Source organism: Ranitomeya imitator, chromosome 2, assembly GCF_032444005.1.
Source record: "Ranitomeya imitator isolate aRanImi1 chromosome 2, aRanImi1.pri, whole genome shotgun sequence".
Lineage (NCBI taxonomy): Eukaryota > Metazoa > Chordata > Amphibia > Anura > Dendrobatidae > Ranitomeya > Ranitomeya imitator.
The window spans coordinates 215,156,417-215,168,839 of record NC_091283.1 but is presented as its reverse complement, the minus strand read 5'-3'; the positions used below and the strand labels follow the sequence as shown (position 1 = coordinate 215,168,839).

Sequence of the window (12,423 nt, the reverse complement as noted above, 5' to 3'; positions counted from 1 at the left end):
CCAAAGGCAAAAAGGACACCCAGTCATCCTGATCAGCAGAAACAAAGCATCTCAGATATGTTTCCAAGGTCTGATTGGTTCGTTCGGTCTGGCCATTAGTCTGAGGATGGAAAGCCGAGGAAAAAGACAAGTCAATGCCCATCCTACCACAAAAGGCTCGCCAAAACCTCGAAACAAACTGGGAACCTCTGTCAGACACGATATTCTCTGGAATGCCATGTAAACAAACCACATGCTGGAAGAACAATGGCACCAAATCAGAGGAGGAAGGTAATTTAGACAAGGGTACCAAATGGACCATCTTAGAGAAGCGATCACAGACCACCCAAATGACTGACATCTTTTGAGAGACGGGAAGATCTGAAATAAAATCCATAGAGATATGTGTCCAAGGCCTCTTCGGGACCGGCAAGGGCAAAAGCAACCCACTGGCACGAGAACAGCAGGGCTTAGCCCGAGCACAAATCCCACAGGACTGCACAAAAGTAGATGGCCACCAAAAGGATCTAGCCACTAACTCTCTGGTACCAAAGATTCCAGGATGACCAGCCAACACCGAACAATGAACCTCAGAGATAACTTTATTCGTCCACCTATCAGGGACAAACAGTTTCTCCGCTGGGCAACGATCAGGTTTATTAGCCTGAAATCTTTGCAGCACCCGCCGCAAATCAGGGGAGATGGCAGACACAATTACTCCCTCTTTGAGGATACCCGCCGGCTCAGATAAACCCGGAGAGTCGGGCACAAAACTCCTAGACAGAGCATCCGCCTTCACATTTTTAGAGCCCGGAAGGTACGAAATCACAAAGTCAAAACGGGCAAAAAACAGCGACCAACGAGTCTGTCTAGGATTCAACCGCTTGGCAGACTCGAGATAAGTCAAGTTCTTATGATCAGTCAAGACCACCACGCGATGCTTAGCTCCTTCAAGCCAATGATGCCACTCCTCGAATGCCCACTTCATGGCCAGCAACTCTCGATTGCCCACATCATAATTTCGCTCAGCAGGCGAAAACTTCCTGGAAAAAAAGGCGCATGGTTTCATCACCGAGCAATCAGAACTTCTCTGCGACAAAACAGCCCCTGCTCCAATCTCAGAAGCATCAACCTCGACCTGGAACGGAAGTGAAACATCTGGTTGGCACAACACAGGGGCAGAAGAAAAACGACGCTTCAACTCTTGAAAAGCTTCCACAGCAGCAGAAGACCAATTGACCACATCAGCACCCTTCTTGGTCAAATCGGTCAATGGTTTAGCAATACTAGAAAAATTGCAGATGAAGCGACGATAAAAATTAGCAAAGTCCAGGAACTTTTGCAGACTTTTCAGAGATGTCGGCTGAGTCCAATCATGGATGGCTTGGACCTTAACAGGGTCCATCTCGATAGTAGAAGGGGAAAAGATGAACCCCAAAAATGAGACCTTCTGAACACCAAAGAGACACTTTGATCCCTTCACAAACAAAGAATTAGCACGCAGGACCTGAAACACCGTTCTGACCTGCTTCACATGAGACTCCCAATCATCCGAGAAGATCAAAATGTCATCCAAGTACACAATCAGGAATTTATCCAGGTACTCTTGGAAGATGTCATGCATAAAGGACTGAAACACTGATGGAGCATTGGCAAGTCCGAATGGCATTACTAGGTACTCAAAATGGCCCTCGGGCGTATTAAAAGCAGTTTTCCATTCATCGCCTCGCTTAATACGCACAAGATTATACGCACCACGAAGATCTATCTTGGTGAACCAACTAGCCCCCTTAATCCGAGCAAACAAATCAGATAACAACGGCAAGGGGTACTGAAATTTAACCGTGATCTTATTTAGAAGGCGGTAATCTATACAAGGTCTCAGTGAACCATCCTTCTTGGCTACAAAAAAGAACCCTGCTCCTAATGGCGACGATGACGGGCGAATATGCCCCTTCTCCAAGGACTCCTTCACATAACTCCGCATAGCGGCGTGCTCAGGCACAGATAAATTAAACAGTCGACCTTTTGGGAATTTACTACCAGGAATCAAATCGATAGCACAATCACAATCCCTATGCGGAGGTAGGGTATCGGACTTGGGCTCATCAAATACATCCCGGTAATCAGACAAGAACTCTGGAACCTCAGAAGGGGTGGATGACGAAATAGTCAGAAATGGGACATCACCATGTACCCCCTGACAACCCCAGCTGGACACAGACATGGATTTCCAATCTAATACTGGATTATGGACTTGTAGCCATGGCAACCCCAACACGACCACATCATGCAGATTATGCAACACCAGAAAGCGAATAACCTCCTGATGTGCAGGAGCCATGCACATGGTCAGCTGGGTCCAGTACTGAGGCTTATTCTTGGCCAAAGGCGTAGCATCAATTCCTCTCAATGGAATAGGACACTGTAAGGGCTCCAAGAAAAACCCACAACGCCTAGCATACTCCAAGTCCATCAAATTCAGGGCAGCGCCTGAATCCACAAATGCCATGACAGAATATGATGACAAAGAGCAGATCAAGGTAACGGACAGAAGAAATTTTGACTGTACCGTACCAATGGTGGCAGACCTAGCGAACCGCTTAGTGCGCTTAGGACAATCAGAGATAGCATGAGTGGAATCACCACAGTAGAAACACAGCCCATTCAGACGTCTGTGTTCTTGCCGTTCAACTCTGGTCAAAGTCCTATCGCACTGCATAGGTTCAGGTTTAAGCTCAGGTAATACCGCCAAATGGTGCACAGATTTACGCTCACGCAAGCGTCGACCGATCTGAATGGCCAAAGACATAGACTCATTCAGACCAGCAGGCATAGGAAATCCCACCATGACATCCTTAAGGGCTTCAGAGAGACCTTTTCTGAAAATAGCTGCAAGCGCACCTTCATTCCATTGAGTGAGTACGGACCACTTTCTAAATTTCTGACAATATACCTCTATCTCATCCTGACCATGACACAGAGCCAGCAAATTTTTCTCTGCCTGATCCACTGAATTAGGTTCATCGTACAGCAATCCGAGCGCCAGGAAAAACGCATCGATATTACTTAATGCAGGATCTCCTGACGCAAGAGAAAATGCCCAGTCCTGAGGGTCGCCACGTAAAAAAGAAATAATGATCCTAACTTGTTGAACTGGGTCACCAGAGGAGCGAGGTTTCAAAGCCAGAAATAGTTTACAATTATTTTTGAAACTCAGAAATTTAGTTCTATCTCCAAAAAACAAATCAGGAATAGGAATTCTCGGTTCTAACATAGAATTCTGAACCACAAAGTCTTGAATATTTTGTACTCATGCCGTGAGCTGATCCACACATGAAGACAGACCTTTAATGTCCATCGTTACACCTGTGTCCTGAACCACCCAAATGTCTAGGGGAAAAAAAAGGCAAAACACAGTGCAGAGAAAAAAAAATGGTCTCAGAACTTCTTTTTTCCCTCTATTGAGAATCATTAGTACTTTCGGCCTCCAGTACTGTTATGATAAGATAATTCAGTACCACAATGGACATAGAGGTCAGAGCACAAACAGTGACCTGACAATAACCCAAGAACATAGAACGAGCTCTGAGACGTGGGAACTCTGCTGACCGCAATCCCTAATCCTCTCCAACCACACTAGAGGCAGCCGTGGATTGCGCCTTACGCTCCCTATGCAACTCGGCACAGCCTGAGAAACTAGCTAGCCTGAAGATAGAAAATAAGCCTACCTTGCCTCAGAGAAATACCCCAAAGGAAAAGGCAGCCCCCACATATAATGACTGTGAGTTAAGATGAAAAGACAAACGTAGAGATGAAATAGATTTAGCAAAGTGAGGCCCGACTTTCTGAACAGAGCGAGGATAGGAAAGGTAACTTTGCGGTCAACACAAAACCCTACAAAAACCACGCAAAGGGGGCAAAAAGACCCTCCGTACCGAACTAACGGCACGGAGGTACACCCTCTGCGTCCCAGAGCTTCCAGCAAGCAGGAAAAAACAAATAGACAAGCTGGACAGAAGAAACAGCAAACAAAATAGCAAAGCAGAACTTAGCTATGCAGAGCAGCAGGCCACAGGAACGATCCAGGAGGAAACAGGTCCAATACTAGAACATTGACTGGAGGCCAGGATCAAAGCACTAGGTGGAGTTAAATAGAGCAGCACCTAACGACTTCACCACATCACCTGAGGAAGGAAACTCAGAAGCCGCAGTACCACTTTCCTCCACCAACGGAAGCTCACAGAGAGAATCAGCCGAAGTACCACTTGTGACAACAGGAGGGAGCTCTGCCACAGAATTCACAACACCATCCACATCAATCCTGATGAAGCAACAGGGCTTACCAGACAGGACTGAGGAAGAGGTGCCATCCACATCAATCCTGATGGAGCAACAGGGATCACCAGTTGGTAAAGTTGAGGGATTTGAAGAGGTGATTGTGGGTAGTCCAGCTCTCACGGTTCCTGATATGATGGATCTTCTTTAAAACCAGAGTGATGAAGAGGATGGAGACGGTGACGAGGATGGAGACAGTGACGAGGATGGAGATAGTGACGAGGATGGAGACGGTGATGAGGATGGAGACAGTGATGAGGATGGAGACAGTGACGAGGATGGAGATAGTGACGAGGATGGAGACAGTGACGAGGATGGAGACAGTGACGAGGATGGAGACAGTGACGAGGATGGAGACAGTGACGAGGATGGAGAGTCGTCTGGTGAGGAATATGCTGTCTCCTCTGATGAGGAGGAATCCGCCGTCCACCCTGAGCAGGAATCCGCCGTCCCTTCTGATGAGCAGGAATCCGATGTCTGCTCTGATGAGGATCTAAACAGGTCAGGAAATATTCAGTCTTTGTTTTGTCATAATCTGTAAAATGAAACACACAAATCTTAACTGTTGTTCTTTCATCCAACATTAGAATTCAAAAGAGAAGATGGACAGGACTGAAACTAAAAATGAACAAGCTGGCTTATACAGGGTGGAGCGCGGTAATTTGCTTTTTTGCACTGCATGCTGTGGCGGCACTGTCGGTCGAAGAGAGGGGAGAGTGGGTGTGGCTTACAGTGGCTGATGGGAGATTTGTATTCCTCTGCCTTTCAGTTGCCATCATGCAGTGGACACGTGAGGAGAGGTCATTTTGTGTTGAAGCGTATTTTTCAAATGCCCACTCGATCATTGCAGTGCAGCGTGCTTTTCGTTTACAATTCGCTGTTCCTCCACGCGGACGTGTTCCTGGACGGCAATCAATTGTAAATTGGGTGAATGCATTCAGAACAGCAGGGAATGTGTCATGTGTACGAAGGGGACCTGAGAGAAGGATTACAACATATATGTATAAACGGTTTAAAGATGCCGATCCAATCCTTAAAGGTTTTTCTGATTATTTAAATAAAAATTTGTCAGTAAGGAAGGTGAAGCAAGAGGTTGCAGACGTCTCACGCTTCCTATACTATATGAATAAAGACTGTGCGAGTTTGGAGTTCGTGAAGGACATTGCGAAGGCACAGTCTTTCTTTGTCAAGCTGCGGGAAATTGGACTCTCAAGCCAGACGGCGTTCAATTATTTAAAGCATGTTAAGAGATTTGTACGCCATCAGCCAAGAGGAACCAATTTGGCCTATGAAAACCCGGATCTGTATCGAGCATTTAAAATCTTTAAAGGGGTGGCCAAGGATATCCAGAAAAATCTGGCAAAGGGTATCTCAGAGGAGGTGGTCAGCAACAGGCAAGTTATGTGCCTATATGAATTTGTGTAAATTTTGTTAGACTCACACTCTTTTGTCCCCAGGGTTTTAACATGGCCATATGTTTTATCCATCTTAGATATGACACATTAACAACAACACATTTGCCACCATCACAGTATTTAAAGATTTTGGATGTGGCCAAGCCATCCTTTTTTAAATCACTCAGCAAGATCCAAAGGAATAGCAAGAAAAGGAAACATCAGGTAAATGTCCTGAACTACCTGGAGGCCATACTGGTATTAAAGCACGGAGAACGGCCAGGCGTAGTAAAGAATCTCACAGTAAGTATCCACCTCCTCTGCCTTATTATAATAATCTCAGTTATATAGCTTCCACAGCACTTTACAATTCAGAGGGGACATAGATACCATGAGGAGTGAGGGTCCTTAGATTATCTTCTTACATGATACCTGTCACTTAAACTTTCTCATCTGTCTTCACTCACAGGTTTCAGAATGGGAGAGGAGAAGGCTTCACACATGGAAGGAGCAAGACTTCACAGTCGTCGGGGTGAAGGCGCACAAAACTTCCGCACAACAAGTGGCCTGCTTTGCGCTCACTCCAACTGAAGAAGAAGTAAGATTTCTCAAAGTATCCTTTCCTCATAGAGATGGACTCTGGGATTTTCCATCCTTACCATGTTTGTATTTGCTTTTACAGTGGTTCAAAGTGTATTTAGAGAAAGTGCGACCCCATCTAGTCAAGCCAGACACGCCAAATACCTTCTTCGTATCCTCCACAGGAAAAGCCATCTATAATGTGTCCAATGACATTATGCTTTTCCATGAGAAGTAAGATTTAGAAAGTCTAAAATATTTCTGAAAGTCTGTGTGCGGAGCTATACGTTTGTTTGGTTCTCTACATTCCATTCTAGGTTTGAGCTTCCCCTTGTCACCATTAAAATGATCAGGAAGGTGATTGAATCCTGGACCATCTCTCGGCTGAAGGACACAGAAAAGCATCTGATTGCCAGGTCTCTAGGACACTCTTATTTAACGGCAGAAAGAAACTATCGGGAAAATATATTGGAAAACATCTGCTATGGCCACTTGCTGGTCCTAAGATCCTTTGAGGAAGAAAGGCAGGAAGCAGGAGCCAGCACATCAAGGTATTTCATTGTCAAGTTTGCTACAAAGCAGGTCTGAGTTTGTACTTTACAAACACTAAGATTTGATTGGCTTTCTAACACTTCTAAAGGGCTGCAGAAGAGAGTACAAGGGAACCTGCGATTGGACAGTTCGTATACCTTTAATTCAATACTATGATGCCAAGCTAATGGGTGCACTCATTAAAAGTTCTAATAGTAATGATTTTATTTCAGGGCAGGTTTAGATTCTCCACCTGCCATGGAAACGCGGTCAAGGGCGGCCCAGTCCCTGAAAAGGAGCTCCTCAACGTAATTATGGAACATTCTTTTATACATTAAATGTCTGTCCTTAAGGGAAGGTAACATTTTTGCAATTCTTGACTTTTTTACAGCAAATATTAAAGTTTTAATTTGTTTCTTCCAATATTATCATATTTCTTCATTAGAGCAAAATTAATTTTAAAAATTTGATATATTACACTGAAACACTAGGGAGAGATCACCTGGCCTCTCTCCCCATCCCATGATGATCACACTCTGAACACTGCAGGCTGGCGGTGAGAGGTGTCTTGAGGTTCTTATGGATTTTGGGGAGAGTATAGAAGTGTTTTTTAATACTTGTGAAGAGAGTACTACAGAACCTTTGATTAGATAGTACATATACCTTTACTTCAATAACATGATGCCAAGCTAATGGGTGCACTCATGAAAAGCTCTAATAGTCATGATTTTATTTCAGGGCAGGTTTAGGTTCTCCACATGCCATGGAAACGCGGTCAAGGGCGGCCCAGTCGCCAGAAAGGAGCTCCTGAAGGTAATTATGGCACATGCTTCTACACATTGCATGTCTGTCCTTAAAAAGGTGAAAGAATCCTGTCCATGTTATTCCAAGGGTAGAGAGTAAGGAGTCCGTTGCAAATATCGGTAGGGTGGGGGTGTGTGTCTTGAGATGGATTTTGGGGATAGTATAGAAGACTGGTTACAGGATTTGGGTGTTTTAAGTCATCTGCTAACTTCATATCTACGGTCCTTCTTTAAAGTAAAACTCCCCCTTCACTCCAACAGTGGTTCTTATGCTGGATTCCTTGGTATTGGGGTGTAGGTGGCGCCATCGCTAAGTTGGTGTAGGATCTCGTTACTGTAATAGGAACGGTCCACGACCAAGATGACCCCACCTTTGTTCTCTGGCTTAATGATAACTTGTTCTCTTATAATTGTCTGTTAGGGATTCTTGCCTTGTCCAAAATGGTCCAACACGGCAGCAACCACCACCACGTATTGCAGATATCTACCAACGGTGATGCATGTAAGGTTACTCTTAGTGTTGACATGCTCTAACATCACTATTTGTATTCCCTTAAAGCACTGAAGAACCCAGCACCTCTCGTCGGAGGATGAATCCAGTGGTCCTGCTCAAGCGTTTAGAGGATTTCTAAGGAACAACTGTAGCATTTATTTTGTGGTTTTCATTGTTTTTTTTGTTTTTCTTTTACTATATATTAAAGTCAGTAAGGATGTTTTGGTTTGGCAGTGTTGTATTTTCTAAATAATTAAACATTATAACTTTAGCAAATTTGTGAGTCATGTCCTCTTCTGCATCTACGTGCTGGGTATGGTATTTTACAGTACCGTTACACGCTTCAACTTCTGAAGCATAATCGTTCCTGCAGTCGCTCATGTGAACGAAGATGAACCGTTAAAGGTGTTTCACCACTATGAGGAGAAGGTGTCCCTCATCAATGTAGCTAATTATAGGTACCACACACAGATATACAAGATTGTGGTGGGGAAAGGTGCCCACACACAGACACCTACCAGATAGGGGTATACGATTATGTCCCCAAAAATTCCTGCAAAACTTCAAACTGCTGATCAAATGGCAATCTAGTTTTATCAGCTCACCTGTCCACGACCTGGGCACAGACTTCCACAGCGCTTTGTAGATGAGTGAAGATTGAATTAAGTCAGTTAGCCCAACATCGGAGGCGAATATCCAAAGATAAAAACTCCTACTGTATTGATCCATTTAAAAGAGGAGATACGATCCATCAAACAAGACAAATATAAAATCCAAGAGATTACAATGCTGACAAGATGGACTTCGAACAATACATCATTGTCATCTCTTGGATTTTATATTTGTCTTGTTAGATGGATCAGATGTCATCTTTTTAATGGATTAATAAAGCATATCCACCTCCGACGCTGGACTAACTGACCTAGTGGAATTTAAACCGCTGATGGTGATCGGTGTGGAGCTGATGGTGATCGGTGTGGAGCTGCCGCCTCTTCTCCACCGTCAGTAGCCGCAGAGCCTGGAAAAGAAGAAGGATCAGTGCTCAGTACAGAAGTGCTCAGAGTACCCCTTCATTGGCACAGCTTTCCAGCACTTGAAAGCTCAGACAACTATATTAGGCTAGGTTCACACTGTGTTAACAGCAGCCCGTTCAACACATATGTTAACAGGCTGCTGTTAACGCAAGTGCCGACTTGTCATATCGCTAGCGCAGATAAAGCATCTGCTAGCTCTATCTGCGCTAGCAGTGACGGACCCGGAAACGCTGCAGCCTGCGTTCCAGGGTCCGTCACTCAATGACGGCACATGGCTAGTGCACGCCCATTGTGGGCGTGCCCTAGCGATGCGTCCGACATAGAACTTAATGGCGGTGTTAACGGACTACGTTACACCGCGTTATGCCGCGGTGTAATGTAGTCCATCTAACGGACTGCCAAAACGAAATGTGAACCCGGCCTAAGAAGTACACAATGCGTTTAAGGGGAGGAGAAGACACAACCATTCAACATACCAGTCCTAAAAAACATGTCTGACACATCTACAACACAGACACAAGAGAAGCACAGCATGAGTAATGTGTGCAAACTGTAAAGCGCTGCAGAATATGTTAGCACTATATAAAGATGATTATTATTATTATACCAGTGTGTGTTGTGTCCAGTGCCCCCTTCTATATCGGATACTGCTGATGACATAGTACAGCAAAAGTCCCTGATGTAGGCTTACCGTACTGTTTTTTTTAAATAAAATCTAATATATAAAGCTGAATGTGTGTGTGTATGTGTGTGTGTATGTGTGTGTGTGTATGTATGTATGTCAGGTATTGGCATCTGCACCGTCGCAGCTACAGCCACAAAATTTTGCACAGTCACACGTCTGGACCCCGAGAGCGTCATAGGCTATGTAGTGAGGCAAAATTTTAACCCCGCGTGTTCCAATTCACCAAACAATTTTGCCCCTATCTACATAATGGGGAAAAAAAGTGAAAGGAAAAGTGTTGGAGGCGTCGCAGCTACAGCCACAAAATTTTGCACAGTCACACGTCTGGACCCCGAGAGCGTCATAGGCTATGTTGTGAGGTGAAAGTTTAACCCCGCGCTTTCCAATTCACCAAACAATTTTACCCCTATCTACATAATGGGGAAAAAGTGAAAGGAAAAGTGTTGGAGGCGTCGCAGCTACAGCCACAAAATTTTGCACAGTCACACGTCTGGACCCCAAGAGCATCATAGGCTATGTTGTGAGGTGAAATTTTAACCCCGCGCTTTCCAATTCACCAAACAATTTTGCCCCTATCTACATAATGGGGAAAAGTGAAAGGAAAAGTGTTGGAGGCAAATTAACAGCTGCCAGATGTGAACAAGGGGGACTTAAAGAATGAGAGCGATGGCGCCAAAGAGTATATACCGTACAGTTGCTAAGGTGGGGCCCCGACATGGGATACTCACCACACACGGGGATATGAACACACACACAAAATGCGCCACACACTACCACGTGCTTGAACACATATACCACCCTCAGCACACATTTCACCACACATACACCAACCTCGCCACATAAAAGTCGAAACACAAAAGTCGCCGCTCAAAACTCACCACACGCAAAACTCGCCACATGCAAAAACTAGGCTCACGCAAAACTCGCCACAAGTGCAAAACTCACCTCATGGAAAACTCGCCGCACGCAAAACTTGCACACGTGGAAAAATTGCCACATGCACAAAAGTTGCAACACATGCAAAAGTTGCCTCACACAAAACTTGCAGATACTCAAAATGCACCACACATAAAACTCACCACGCGCAAAACTCACCATGCGCAAAACTTGCTGCACACAACTTGCTACACTAACCTGTCACATGCAACTTGACACACAAAAAGTTGCTACACGCATGTTGCCACACAAAACTCATCTCACAAAAGTCGCTACATGCATGTCGCCACACGCAACTCAACACACACACACTTGACAAACGAAACTCGCCCTAAAACACACACAAGTCTGGTATTATCCTTCAAAAATAAAAATCTGATTAATAAGCAGACAAACTACAAGAGCAACAAATGTACCATATTGGAAATACGGCAGCTGTCAGTCACATGACCTGTCTATTATGTGTATGTGTGAGCTAATATGTACTGCCAGGGGAAGGGCTTCCTGTTGGCTGGGGATTTATCAGGCTGCCAATTTATCTTACAAATACTGAGGTAAAAATACTGAGCAAATAACGTGTGAACGAGGTCTAATACAGGAGGAGATGACACACAGGTATATACTATATACAGGGGAGATGACACACAGATATATACTATATACAGGAGAGATGACACACAGGTATATACTATATAGAGGAGGAGATGACATACAGGTACATACTATATACAGGAGGAGATGACATACAGGTATATACTATATACTATATACAGGAGGAGATGACACAGGTATATGCTATATATAGAAGATGACATACAGGTATCTATATATATAATTGTCTAAGGGTTTTTCCGTCTGTCTGTCTGTCTGTCTGTCCTGGAAATCCCGGCTCTCTGATTGGTCGAGGCGACGATGATGTCATAAAGGACGTAGAAATCCCGCGTCTGATTGGTTGAGGCCGTCAGGCCTCGACCAATCAGCAACGGGCACAGCGACGATGATGTCATAAAGGACGTAGACATCTCACGTTTCTGATTCAGCGACGGGCACAGTATCGATGTAGATGTCATAATGGTTGCCATGGCGACGATGATGTCATAAAGGTTGCCTCGACCAATCAGCGACGGGCACAGTCTGCCGCGAATTCTGGAATCATCATTGTCCATATACTACGGGGACATGCAGATTCTAGAAAACCCGATGCGTTAGAATCGGGCCACAATCTAGTATACTATATACAGGAGGAGATGACACACAGATATATACTACATACAGGGGAGATGACACACAGGTATATACTATATACAGGAGGAGATGACATACAGGTATATACTATATATAGAAGGAGATGACATACAGGTATATACTATATATAGGAGGAGATGACATACAAGTATATACTATATACAGGGGAGATGACACAGCAGGTACATACTATATACAGGGGAGATGACATACAGGTATATACTATATACAGGAGATGACATACAGGTGTATACTATATATAAGGGAGATGACAAACATGTATATACTGAGGTGAAAATGAGAGGTGTGAGGTGAAAATGAAAAGGTGTGAGTGCAAAATGAGAGGAGTGAGGGAAAATAGTGGAGTGATCGGAAAATGACAGATGTGAGGTCGAAATGACAAGTG

General features: G+C 44.3%; 1 long non-coding RNA gene across 1 annotated transcript; it reads left to right on the top strand.

Annotated features, from left to right (window-relative positions):
- Positions 1-4,713: 4,713 nt before the first annotated feature.
- On the top strand, positions 4,714-5,175 carry LOC138667309 (uncharacterized). The gene is made up of 3 exons (XR_011318703.1): positions 4,714-4,818; positions 4,905-4,974; positions 5,087-5,175. It is a non-coding gene; the product is annotated as an uncharacterized lncRNA (long non-coding RNA).
- The last annotated feature ends 7,248 nt before the right edge of the window (positions 5,176-12,423 follow it).